The 13,085-nt window shown below is 35.9% G+C and overlaps 1 long non-coding RNA gene across 1 annotated transcript in view; it reads left to right on the top strand.

Moving 5' to 3' along the window:
• The window catches only part of LOC145984504 (uncharacterized), a 30,659-nt gene extending 18,091 nt beyond the window's left edge, over nt 1-12,568 (top strand). The window contains exon 3 of the long non-coding RNA XR_014441333.1: nt 12,109-12,568. This is a non-coding gene — a long non-coding RNA (uncharacterized LOC145984504). The remainder of the gene's footprint in view (nt 1-12,108) is intronic.
• The last annotated feature ends 517 nt before the right edge of the window (nt 12,569-13,085 follow it).

The raw sequence follows: 13,085 nt of genomic DNA, 5'->3' as shown, positions 1-13,085 counted from the left end.
AACAATAGAAACTCGATTATCTCGAAAACTACTAATTTTCGGACGGGGTATCATATGGTCAAATTTATTGCAAATTGTATCTACTTTAACCCCTTTCAGGGAATACATCTAATTACCAGTCACCCTGTATATGTTTCAATGTCTAGAAAATTGTTGATTTTATTTCTGTATTTGCCACTATTGGGTTTTCTTGTCATATCAATTGTGACAAACCCATAACTGTTTTGATTCCAGCACCTACAGCAAAACTTGGAAAAATCATTGTAGCTCAAGTCCCCACCTACATATTCATCATGTATGTGTTTGAGGTTGGTATGATCTTGATGAAACACACATATAAAATTGCTGTTGTCTCGGATCAGCTGCTTCGGTATTTTTGAAAAAGTCTGTGCCAGGTAGAAGCAATCAATGTTTTTGTGTTGGCCCTGTGTAAAAAAATTTCTAACCTTGTTTTGATTATCCAGTATAATGTCATCAAACACAACAACAGAATTATCGAGACATTCATGGAGTGGCTTAACATCTGGTTCAAAAGTGGCAATATCCAATCCATCATATAGCTTCATCAGCTGCTGATATTTTAATTGTTCCAAGCTCTTAGAGAAAACATACAAGTGCCTGTTTTTCCAATCTAACCAGTTGGGTGCCAATAACAAATTATCAATCATTAGTGTAGTTTTACCACAAGCCGATGGCCCAACAATAAGACATCTAATATTTTCAGGCAGCAACTTGCCATTTCTCTTAATCTGCTGTTCAGGTTCTGGCAGCCTTTTTATAACATCCCAGGTGCTCATATTATCACTTTGTCTGCATCGATCCAGCTGTGTTCTGGAAGTCCTAGCCATTTGACAAATAACTTGTTGCCTTTTCTGCGGATGATTTTTTCTGTGAGATATGTGTCAGGCTGTTTAGTTTTGTTGAGTTCTTCTTCATAGAATCTGCCTTTGAGAATTTCTCCTCGGTGATCTTTTATTATATATGTGTTAAGGGTCCCAGGTTTAACTTGAACCACTGTAAATAATTCAGTGCTCCAGTTTTTTGTAAAGCCTCTTTTGAATAAGTGCTTATATTTGCTGATTCTTACTTGATCACCCACCTTGTATTTGGCCTTTCTTGTTGTTGGCTGGTATCTAGGATAATAAACAGTCCTGATCAATTTTTGCTCATCAGATGAAGTTACTTCAGAGGGTTTCATGTTGATTGTGGAATGAACCGAGTTGTTATATTTATGTAGAAGTTCTGGAAGAATATTAAGCCATTTATAATTACCTTGAAGTGTAAATTGTTTATACATAAGATTTTTTAGGGTTTTGTTGAATCTCTCTACAATTGAGGCTTTGAGATCACTGTAACTCGAATAATGTTTTATTGACTGGCTTTTAATAAATTGTTGGAACACAGAATTATAAAATTCTTTGCCATTATCTGTTTGCAAATAGCGCGGTGATCTTCCACTCTGATTGATGATTGTCCTGAAGGCTTCTGTAACACATTTTCCAGTCTTGGATTTGAGTGGCACAGCCCGGGCAAATTTTGAAAATGTGTCTATTACAGTGAGTAGATACTTGTAGCCCTTGTTGATTTTGTCTAAGTTTTTCAGCTGTCCACTTGCCATCTCAATCAAGTCGCTCTGCCATAAATCATCTATGCCTTTTGTGACTACTGGCAGTCTCTTATAATTATGTCTGGCTTGTCTGTGTAATTCATCAACAATAATTTGTCTAGACATAATATGAAAACAAGAATATTGCAACTATGGGGTGTTCAGCAGCTGATACTACAGGATTTTCTAAATATAATTTGTCTCCTATTTGTATATGAAATTCCAGAGAGCCATCATCTTCAGCAAAAGATGTTTCTAATGTATTGGGATCTGTAAAATCCTCTAACTCTACACTGGTGATTTTTGGTTTGTTGTCAGCATTTGTTATTGAAAAGGTGGGGTAGTGGTGTGCCTGTGGTTGAAGCCAATATTTGATCTTGATTGGTCTCAGTGTGCCCCCAACAAAAAACTGGTAATAAAATTGTGCAGGGGACAGCATATATATTTTGCCACCTGGTGTAAATGGTGAATCATATTCTTTGTTGGGGATACTGTACAATTCAAGAATTACTGTATGTTTAGGATTCTCGATTATGCCGGTTATTTCTTTTCCTGCTGTAAGCAATCTGCTTCTTACAGATTCAAGGTGCTCATTGATGGTCCTAACAACATCATCATGGCCTGGCTTCATTTTTATGTCCACAACAAGTTTCTTGTATTGTTGCACAATCTCTTGAAGCTGGGTGGCAAAAACAGACAGGGCATTTGCTTGATTGGATTCCATGGTCCCTAGCTGTTGCTTGATATTAGCTACAATTTGTTGCAAATTTTCAATAACTGCCAATTTTGAATTTTGAGCAGTAAGATCATGGACCTGTCTTCTGATATCCTCAAACAGGGCATGCAGTTCATTAATATTTTGATTAGTTGGTAGAGTGGCCACTGTCTGAGTAAGTTGTTTGATCTCTGTCTGGATATTCTTGATATCTTCTGATTTCAATATGCGATTCACTGCTCTCTTAATATTTTTAAGTTCCTGTGATGTAGGCAGATTTGTTACAGTATTTTGCAAAGATTCAAGTGCCAATTTCACATTATTTAATTCAGAAACATCAGCCACATTTTGCATAGCATTTTGGAGCAGGGCTATATCTGCCTGAGTGGGTGTTGATTGTTGTAAAATTTCAAGTTTTGTTTGGATATCATCGATCAAGTGAGGAAAATGAGATAGCTCAGATTCAGTGTTAAGGTTTTCAAGCTTTGTGATCTGTTGCTGGACACTGACAAGTGTGTCTACAATACCAGGCAGGCGAGATTCTAGAGATTCTTATACATTTGTCAAATCACTTTGCTGCTGCTATTGTACCCTCAAGATGGGTTATGGTACTTTGAATTTTTCCAAAATCTTCATATGTTTCAAGTTGCAGCTTAATGTTGGCAACACTCCGAGTTATTGCACTCAAAGCATCAGAAGATGGCAAGTTGTTCATAAAATTTTCAAGTGTCTCAATTTTTTCTTTAACCTCGGCTATGGCATTGTTCAGAGGGTCCAGATTAGGTATTTGGAGTGATTGAATCTGTTCTTTTAGAGTGGAAATCACTAGATCAAAATCTTCTTGTGATTTTATGTTTTGACAATTGTTTGGAGCTGTGCCTGGACATTATTTATCTGCTCTTCCAATTGCTGTTTCAATTGCTCAGAGTTGGTGGCCTGGGTCTTAAATTTGGCTTGAAGAGCTGCTACAGCCTCTTCTAAACTTTGAAAATTATCTAATGTGGCCAAATCAGTATATTTCTGAAGCAGCACTTTGAGTTCTGAGTCAATTTTAAGAAGAGGGTCCATGCATTGTGATTGTAAATTTGTAATTTCTAGTTGAAGACTGGCATTGAGTGTGGTTTGTATAGCTTGTAAATCACTTCTTAATTTCTTGACTCTGACATCAAGTATCAGAATCTCATCACTGTGATCTTCATGTCTTGTATGGCCAAATATATCATTAGGCATTTTTGTTTTAGTGGTTATTTATTATTGAATATCTAATTCTTAATTCTATAAAAAAAGGTATAAGCTTGTCATATGATCCCGGGACCTCAATATATAAGCAGTCACCAGCAGAAACAGTATATACAGTGCCAGAAATCATGTTTGAGTGCTTAATTCTATAAATATTTCTCCCTACTGAAATCTTGACATTACCCTCAGGGGTTGTAATAAATTGCAATTGACCACCTACAGGTAATTGGTAATGATTTACATTATTGTTAAATATGTACAATGTTTTACCTGTTTCATCATCAACATCTGTAAGTATGCTGTTCAGATGAATAATTAACAAAGCACTTAGTTTAGATATCATATCAGAAGAGGGTTGTGGTGTTGGCAGGTCCATAATAGCCTGTTTTTTGAACCCAAATAAGTTCATAGGCATGTTTATTTATTTCAAATCATGCTCTGTAATTGGGCATTGTTTGTCACTTTTCAAATCACAATGACCCCATGGTAAAGTATGTATGCCACATGACAAAATGCATCTCTTGTCATCATGTGGGTCCAGAGCCACTTTCCTTACAATATTACTAGTCAACAAGTGATCCACACTCTGAATTCTGGATTCTGATGTTCTGATTGTGCTACATGATTTGAGGCAATTTTTGTAATCTTCAAATTCTATCTCTTTGTCTACAGTCACTCTGCCAATGCCCTTGGCCTTTTTTGCAACAACACCACTACATGTTTCAAAGCTGTACATCTTGGCTCTTAACCCAGCAAATGCCACAATAACATCACCAAGTGTCTCATCTTTGAACTTGCCAGGCACCTTTTTGTTGTGGTGTTGAATCTCTGCATGTTCACTGGTATCAAAATATTTAAACAATTCAGGCTGTGTTATATCTTGATAAACATCTTCTGTTTGAATATCAAGAACAAAACTATCTGTGTCCATGTACATCAGTTTTACACTATCCTTATAAAAAGGCTTCAACACATTATAAAACAATTTTAACATGTGTAATTTGGCCAATTCCAATATCACAGCCCCTACATAAATAGGCTTATCAAACTTAATCTTTGTTTTTTTCATGTTGAAAAGTGCCATATTTTCATCATAAATTCTTCTGTAATTGAAGTTGGGCTTTGCTATCAATTTTTTGCTCCGGCTGGGGTCAGTAATTATTTTAACATCAATATGTTTTCTGACATTTTCAATTGTTTTGCCATACACTGAATTGACCATCAATTTAAACAAAGTTTTATCAAATTGGCTCATTGCAGATGTTCGAAGCTCTGTGTTTGTATCAATATATGGTTTCAACCATCTTGAGTGCCTGAACCTCAAAACTTTTCCAATTTTGGTTACTTGAACACCATGATGCATCAGAAACTGGAGGTTTTTGTAATATATGACATAATCCTGTTTCGGCTCTAGAGTCATCATCAATTTCTTCTGTTTAGAGCCAGGTGAACACTTAACCTCGGGAATTGGGGGCAGATCAGAAAATGTGTTGTGTAAATCATCAGGAATTGTCAGATCAACCTCTAAGAACAGGCCATAGTTACTATCATGAAAATTCTTAAGGTCTTCAATATTGAAATCTTCGACCCACTCAAGCCCTACATATGGCAATTTATCCATCATAGCATAACCATAGAGGCTATTGGCATCTACATACAGTATATAATTTGATGGCAGTGCTGGATCATAATCAGGAATATATTTGTTATTTGCTCTGGCATATCTCTGAGAACATTGCACCATGCCTCCTCTTATACATTGTTCCATAAACAGATACATATCTTGATCCTGGATCAGATCCAATTGCATTTTAGTGCTTAAAAACATTGCAGACCATGCTAGGCCCGGAGCACTGTAAAAATATATTGGATCCAGCTTATAATTTTTCATGGAAGATTTTCTGAATGCCTGCAGTATATCAGCTAAGAGGGTCACATCAAGTTTTAAATAAGCCTTGTGATAATCACCAAATGTCTGGCATTTTAAATTGTTCCACATCAACTGGGCATGGTGATAATCTTCATCAGTGATTCCAGATCCTCTGATTTTGCTGTAAAACTCTTGTTGTGGTGGCAGAGAACACTCATCAAATTTAGAAAAATCTGGAACATAATCATATGGATATACACCCTTCCGCCTAATTAATTTCAGCTCCTGATTTGGAAACAAAGCACATGTGATTTTGAATTGATCATCAGATAATTGAGTGGCCAGTGTAGCCAGGCTAGCAGACAGAATTCTGTATGAATCAAGAAATCTTAAGTGAATAGGAACACCATTAACTTTAATTATTTTGCTAATGGCAATATATTTTTCATTATTTTCAGCTAAAATATTTAAATTCTGCTTGTCAAACCCTTCGTACCTGATCAAATTATGAAAATCATAATTAGATGCACCATGGCAAATAGGGACAAATTTTGGTCTCTGGATCTTAATATTACAGCTATTACACAGGGCCATTAAGAATTTACCATCTGTATGAGAATGGTGTTTCACCTTGATATTTGTATCTGAAAATTCAGAATCACATACCGGGCATTTTTCTGCATTGTTGAAATCTTCAATTTGTTTCTCTGTTAAAGGCAACATGGGTTTTGATTTTAATAAAACATTAGATGCTATGTTATGGCACTCATTTTCTATTCTTTGTGCAAATTCTTTGATGGCATCTGCTCCCATGTATATATCTTCTTTACTAACAACCCCATCCTGTACAACCACATAATAAAAACTAGAAGGTTCATGTAACTGGTATGATGTAATTGAAGGTTCATCAGGATCTGGGCTACAGAATGCAAGAGGTTTGAGGTTTGATTCAAAATCACAGACTATATATGCTGGGTGTTCCAACAAGGCTTCAAATTTTTTGAATTTGGCATTTTCATTTGGGTTAGGCATAAGCATATGAACAGGTTTATGGTTGCCACAGTATTTCAGATGCTCAATTAACTTGTTTTTAGCAATTTCTGCATTCTTTTCACAAACACCATACACCATTTTTCTACCATCAAATACAGACAAACATCTTCTGCACAACTTGAATATTGTCTTAGTTTTGTCTAGTTGTGTTCTGACTAAAGCTTCAAGATTATGTATCAGAGTATAATGGCGTGTATCATCCCCTTTAATTAAGAGCAGATCAATCGGAACAGCAGAATCATCATCAAATGTACTGATTCTGAGAGGTGCTATCAAGCAATTGCCACGACCAGTAGAACAAATAAATACATTAATAGATAATTGTTTACCATTGATATTCCTGGCCTTTTTTTCAAATTTATCAATATTCTGAACAGACATTGGATATTCTAAACCCTCCATTGCTTCATCAAAATCATTTTCATGTTGTTTATAATAACTTATTCGCTCAGGATGTCTTGAAACTGGATACAAAGCAGCTAAAATACACCACAAAAAGCATTTCTCATGATTATTTTTTATATTAACCACGGCTTTTTTGTTTTTGATATTGTCAGGTAAAGACTCATAAGTGGAACCTTGTAATGGGCTGAATTCAGAAATATTAATATATAACTTGTGTGAAGATCCGCATAGGCTCCATCCAGACTCTTTTGCAGCACATTCAGAGTGTTTAATATTCAATTGATCTATCAGACTGCTTATTATTTTGTATGAATTTGCATTTGAATATATAGGTACAGTTTCTGTTATGTGGGGCTGTGTAAATTTTGTGCCATTTGGCTTCTTATATTTTGTAAACAATTTGAGGGACAGCTTATAAGAGCCATTTTGTGCATTTAGAATTGCCTGCACATCTGGATTTATACTGTTCAAAAAATTCTTAATGTCACATCTTGGCTCTGATACAAAACGGTGATCCCTTAATTGGCCGTTAAAACTGCTATGGATAGGTGGTGCATAGCGTGGCTGCTTTGCTGCTCTAGCATTAACAGGTGCTTCATGCTTCTTTTTCAGACCAGATGTAGATGGTTGTGGGGGCAATGTTGATGACTGTGCAGAGCAAGTACCTTTATGTTTATAAGTGAAGTATTCCATGCTATATTTTCTATGGCATTTAGGGCATATTTTTGTGGGAGTTCTGCATTTGTCTGGATTACAATTCCTTTGGTGCTTAGCCCAATTAGGGCTGGATATATTCTTATTGCATTGATTACAATATTTTTGATTTGGCATTTTTGTTGTTGTTTATTATATAAGATTTCCTGGGGTCCAAATCAAAATTCTATGCTTAATAAAAAATATCAGTTGGGTTCAGCAGTGTGATTGTGTGTGTGTGTGTGTGTGTGTGTGTGTGTGTGTGTGTGTGTGTGTGTGTGTGTGTGTGTGTGTGTATGTGTGTTAATATTTTTGGCTTTGCTATTTATATAAAATTTCTTGGGGTCCAAATCAAAACTTTATACTTAATAAACCTATGACAGGTTGTTAAAAATTCTGTATATTAAATCAAATAGATTTGTAATTCAATTTATACAAATCTGCAATATTTTTGTGTTTAAAAAATATGAGCAGCACTGCAACAACACACCCTTACTCTTCAACAACTCTCACAATACTGGCTGATATGCAATGCAAAATCTCTTTATATAGCCTAAGCACAGACCGCATTGAAAACATCTGAAACAATAAGCCAATCAGAATATAACACATCATCACATTATGTCATAACCAACCAATCAGAAAACAACACATGTCTAATAATTTTTTGCATAATATTAGGTAATAATTTGTTGCAAAACATGATGCAATATAAATAAACCAGAAATAGGCCACAAGTGGACCGGAAGTGGACCGGAAGTAGGCAAACCGGAAGTGGACCGGAAGTGAACCGGAAGTGGACCGGAAGTAAATATGTGTGGGTGTGGGTGGGTGTGGGTGTGTGTGTGTGTGTTAATACGTTTGGCTTAGTTTGAAGTGTATCCAAAGAAAATATCAAGAGGGGCATATTTTTGACAGGATTATCGACAACAATCTGACAGAAGTGCCTTTTGTAAGTGTGGACAAATCAATCTGAGGGGGCTCATCATTTCACAGGAACTTCCCGAGGGCATTTTTACAAAAATCTTGGATTAGACAGGGTTCCACACTTGAGTAAAAAGCTCATATGGGCATGTTGAGCAAGTTTTAAGTGTAGCCAAATCTGCCTGAGGGTGGTTCATCATTTCTCGCACTGGTTGTAGGTCAAATCATACTACTGTAATTAGAGTTGATTACTACCGGGCAAGTTGCACGTTAAGTATGGATGGGGTAAAGGACTGGTGTTATTTATTTTAATATAGTGATGGCATGGAATTGCGTACAGGTCAATGAAGACCACATTATCTTATCCAAGAAATTTTTCCTATATAAATCATTTTAATCCTTGCTACGTACGAAATGTAGTACATATTGTTTCAAATTTTAATTAGCACGCTAAGTTAGTGATAAATGGTGCACTCGTTTTAATCCTTTCAAATTAAGTAACGTAGTGTCTGTCACATGGTTTCCACCTGGAACGTATATCAATTAGTAGACGGGTGTGTGCAAATAAGTCAATTTATGCATATTGGATATAATTAGAATTTTCGAATCTTAAACACTTTTCCTTATGGGGGCACATTTCCTCTCAGTCATTTGTGGAAGATAAGTTTCGAATGTCAGAATCAATTCTGATGCCTGTTCCTTGCAATCACGACATTAAACTAATCAGATTTTGGATGTCAAACTTTTGGATTCTTTTGTGACCAAATGTTTCAGTTAGTGACGAGTTGTACTGATCAAGTCTTTGAATTCATTGGTAAAATTACTTACAGAATCGTTCGAACTGAGGCATTACTTACTTCACTATTTACACCGCAATTTCCTGAAAAATACCTGTATTCCATCCTGAGACTTTCAGGAATTCATATGAACTGATGTCCTCCCAGTACACCAAACGGCGAAAGAAACAGTAGGCGAACTGTCCACCATCATTTTCATTCGGTCTGTATTACACAATGTGACGACAATGAATTGAAATAAAGACGTCAATAAGCAGAGAACAATGCCTGCTTCGAACGAACATAGTTTCATTCCTTAGAATTAAAAAGTTATGGAAATAACGGTGTACAATTTGCCTACAATTATCTTCACTGTTCACTGTACCAGTTTCCATGCAGGCTTCCAGAATCTTCCCCAGTCTACCCTTAACTGTAATATTCTATCCTTTGATCAGTCCTTCTTATTATTAATACTCTGTATTGTTGCTTATATGCCATGCTTTTTCACATTCTATTTAACTTTTTTTTTAAAAAAAAAAAAGATTTCGTCATTAACTAATGAATAGATTTCCATTTCTATTTATAGATTCCAATATCTACAATGTCTGTATATCTAAGCACTCATAAACTTGCTTATAAAGTTTTTCTGTACTATATTTTATTTATTGAATTACAATTTTTTGTACTTTATATTTTGTTAACGAAATATGTTCTAGCTTCACTAGAAAAGTTCTGGTCCATTGCTCTGTACTCTGTCCCGACGATCTATAGAGCAAGGCCGCACATAGTGGCAGAGAAGGAGGAGAAATCGAGTGAGCAGAGCGAAACAATACACGCTGCTGCAAAGGCTGGTAACTGCAGTCGCTTCCCCCTCTACGCAATCCCGTTCCCTCTTACGTATTCATTGGTGCAGCCGTCTCGCGTCACTACTTGCGCAGACACTTGTTTTAGTTTGCTTGCTCCAGAGATATCCTGGACAGAGTATATGTAGAACTAAAATATAAATCATACAATAAAGAGAAAAATATAATATGAAAGGGAGAATCCGTAAACATTCGCGGAGTAAACGCTCGGGGATTAACTTCAGATACCTGGGCATAAGCGCAAACCTCCGAATGCATGCTGGTGGAGTCTGGGCATCTTCAAGGGGTCCTCCCTTTTATTACTTATCAGCAACATTCGTGGTGTATAATTTACATGCTATTGGCATTCCATTCTGCTTGTTCTTACACCAATCGTTCTCCCCATTACTATTCACTTAAGAGTATACTTCAGCATACTTCACATTCATTACTCTGTTATACAAGAAATTTATATTCTTTTAGTTTCAATGCGTCGTAATAAAAAATGTTAAATTAAAATGAATTCCACATCACATATTAAGTTCTTTCGTATAAGTTTATATTTATCTAAAATGAAGTCTCTGTTTGTCCGTTTTTATTTAGATCTTCAGATAGCATGTAGAATATGCATTTTGTTGATTTATTATATTTTACCAATTAACCACTCATGTGTATTGTTCCTATTAATAAATGGAGGTATGAAAGCAGCGCAAATTTACTAAAATACGTTGCAAAACAAAATTTTGAAATTAATCACAAGTACATGATTCTACTTGTTATGTAATACATCTTCCCCACTGGATCATGGCCAAGATGACTTAGCCAATTGTGGAACACAAAGCAAAGTAAAATAAAGCAAATCAATGAATCAATGGCAAAATCACTGTCCTATTTGTTAGTGCTGTGGTTGATATCAAAATCATACACACACTCATTAGGTTTGTGAGTTTATAAAATCGAGGAACCTAGTATAGCACCCCTTTTATCAAGGACCCTCTATATTTTTCGATCTACATAGTTTTCTGATCTCTATGGAGTCCTAGGCCGTGTCCGGATTGGCAAGCGCTCCGTCCCGTTCTCTCCCGTTGCTCTCGAATGCCGTCGAAGTCACGTCCAAGTCGTCCGAATCTACATGTCCCCTTGTAGTACGGTTGTCACTTTTCCCGCCAGGTGTCAGCCCGAACTTCACCCACCGCGCTCTGGGGCGCAGGCGCATCGCACGGAAGCAGAAGGCAGACGCCAAACAAACATGACAATGATTTCCACCTATTTACTAGTCATATTAAAAATGTAACACGCTATTTCATCATTTACAATTTTTCTACATTCAGAATTATCGATAAAATGTTAAAGTATAACTGAGTTTTACATCCTCTAATCAGTAAATGTTGTCTGTACAAAGTGAAAGTTAGAATATGGCTGCCAAGCTCAGCGTCACAGCGAGTTCAAGCGTGCATCTGTCGCGCCTCTCTGTTCTCCCCTCCGACTACACGTCTGCCGCGAATTCGGACAACGGAGGTTGGCTGAGTCCCCGGATGGAACGGTGCTCTAGGTGACATCTGTTGCCGATTCGGACGCGGCCCTAGTACACACGTTGGAATTTCATAATGAACCGGGCTTTCATACTTCTCACAGTTACACACCTTTGCATTTATTCTGTTACCTGCAATGCTTAATTAATAATAGGAACTAATTTATACACTTTTCACTCACATTTTACGAAAATTTTCCATTATGTGGGGAACTTTCGAGAATTAACGCAAATTATACCAGTGAATTATTTCATAATTATCTGCTGGATTTTGTATTCTTTTGTTTGGGGACCCAAGGAAAGTACCCTTAACCGATTTGGTTCCCCCCGTGTATTAGTGTGTATCTGTTTCCCGAAATGACCAATCTGTCAACACACCCACTCACATATGTGTGTTTTCGAGCTGACTAAAATTATTTACCAAATTAATATGTTTTCTTCCTTGCGATTTCAGAAGGGCGGTCGGCAGGTCAACGATATTGCTACTGTGTAAATAAGAAGAATTGAAAGAAGGAATGACATTTCAATGAAGGGCATGCGGAACTGCAAGAAATACCTGTAATGAATTTTCAGTGTACGTTTTCATCTCTTCATCAACCAAAGGACTCCACAAAATGTTTTTGTAGCGAAGTAATTGTAAAGATGGGGTTAAATCTAGAGATATCAAAGACAATCAGATACGCTATGATACTGTGGAATTGTTTGTAAAATATTTGGTAAATAACTAAAACGTTTACAACTACTACATGCTAATGAATTTTTCTCTAAGTTGTAACTTATACATATATTTTCATTTTCCATCGTATTGGTAAAATTGTATACATATTTATATTGTTGCTCATACAAATGCTGAAACCGATTTTTTTTGTGAAGAGTGCATTGCAACTGTAAAATTATTATTGAACATAAAATGAATCATAACAATAGTTCAGCTGGTAAAGTAACGTTTTTGTCCCTTCTTTGAACCCCATACAACCTGATAATTTACTTCTAAATATTATAAATGTAAGAACATGTTATATGCATTTACAAAATATAGGGAATGAAAGAAAATATTCAACCCTTTACAGCAAGTTTTTTTTTCTTGTTCTAGGCTGAATGTGAAATGAAATCACTTAGTAAATATTAATGTACTTATTTGGAAGATGTGAATATAGAGAATTATCAAACTGAATCAATATTTACACAGGCTACATTCATATATAACAAACATACTTAAGTGGTACTGAGAATGTGCATTGATAAATATCTCCGAAATTAAATTATGAAAAATGTTTTGTAAGTTATGTTATATAAATTGCTTTGACCTCCTTACACAGTGATATAGGTATGGAAGAAGTATTGCGTATTATAATGTTCGCAGAAGAAAATTTCTCGTAGATCACTGTGTTGAGAATTCGCTGTAAGGAGTTGAAAAATACATTTTCATTT

The sequence above is a fragment of the Lepisma saccharinum genome, chromosome 2, assembly GCF_977018435.1.
Source record: "Lepisma saccharinum chromosome 2, izLepSacc3.1, whole genome shotgun sequence".
Classification (NCBI taxonomy): domain Eukaryota; kingdom Metazoa; phylum Arthropoda; class Insecta; order Zygentoma; family Lepismatidae; genus Lepisma; species Lepisma saccharinum.
The sequence above is the reverse complement of the archived record's forward strand: the minus strand, read 5'-3'. Positions and strand labels throughout refer to the sequence as shown.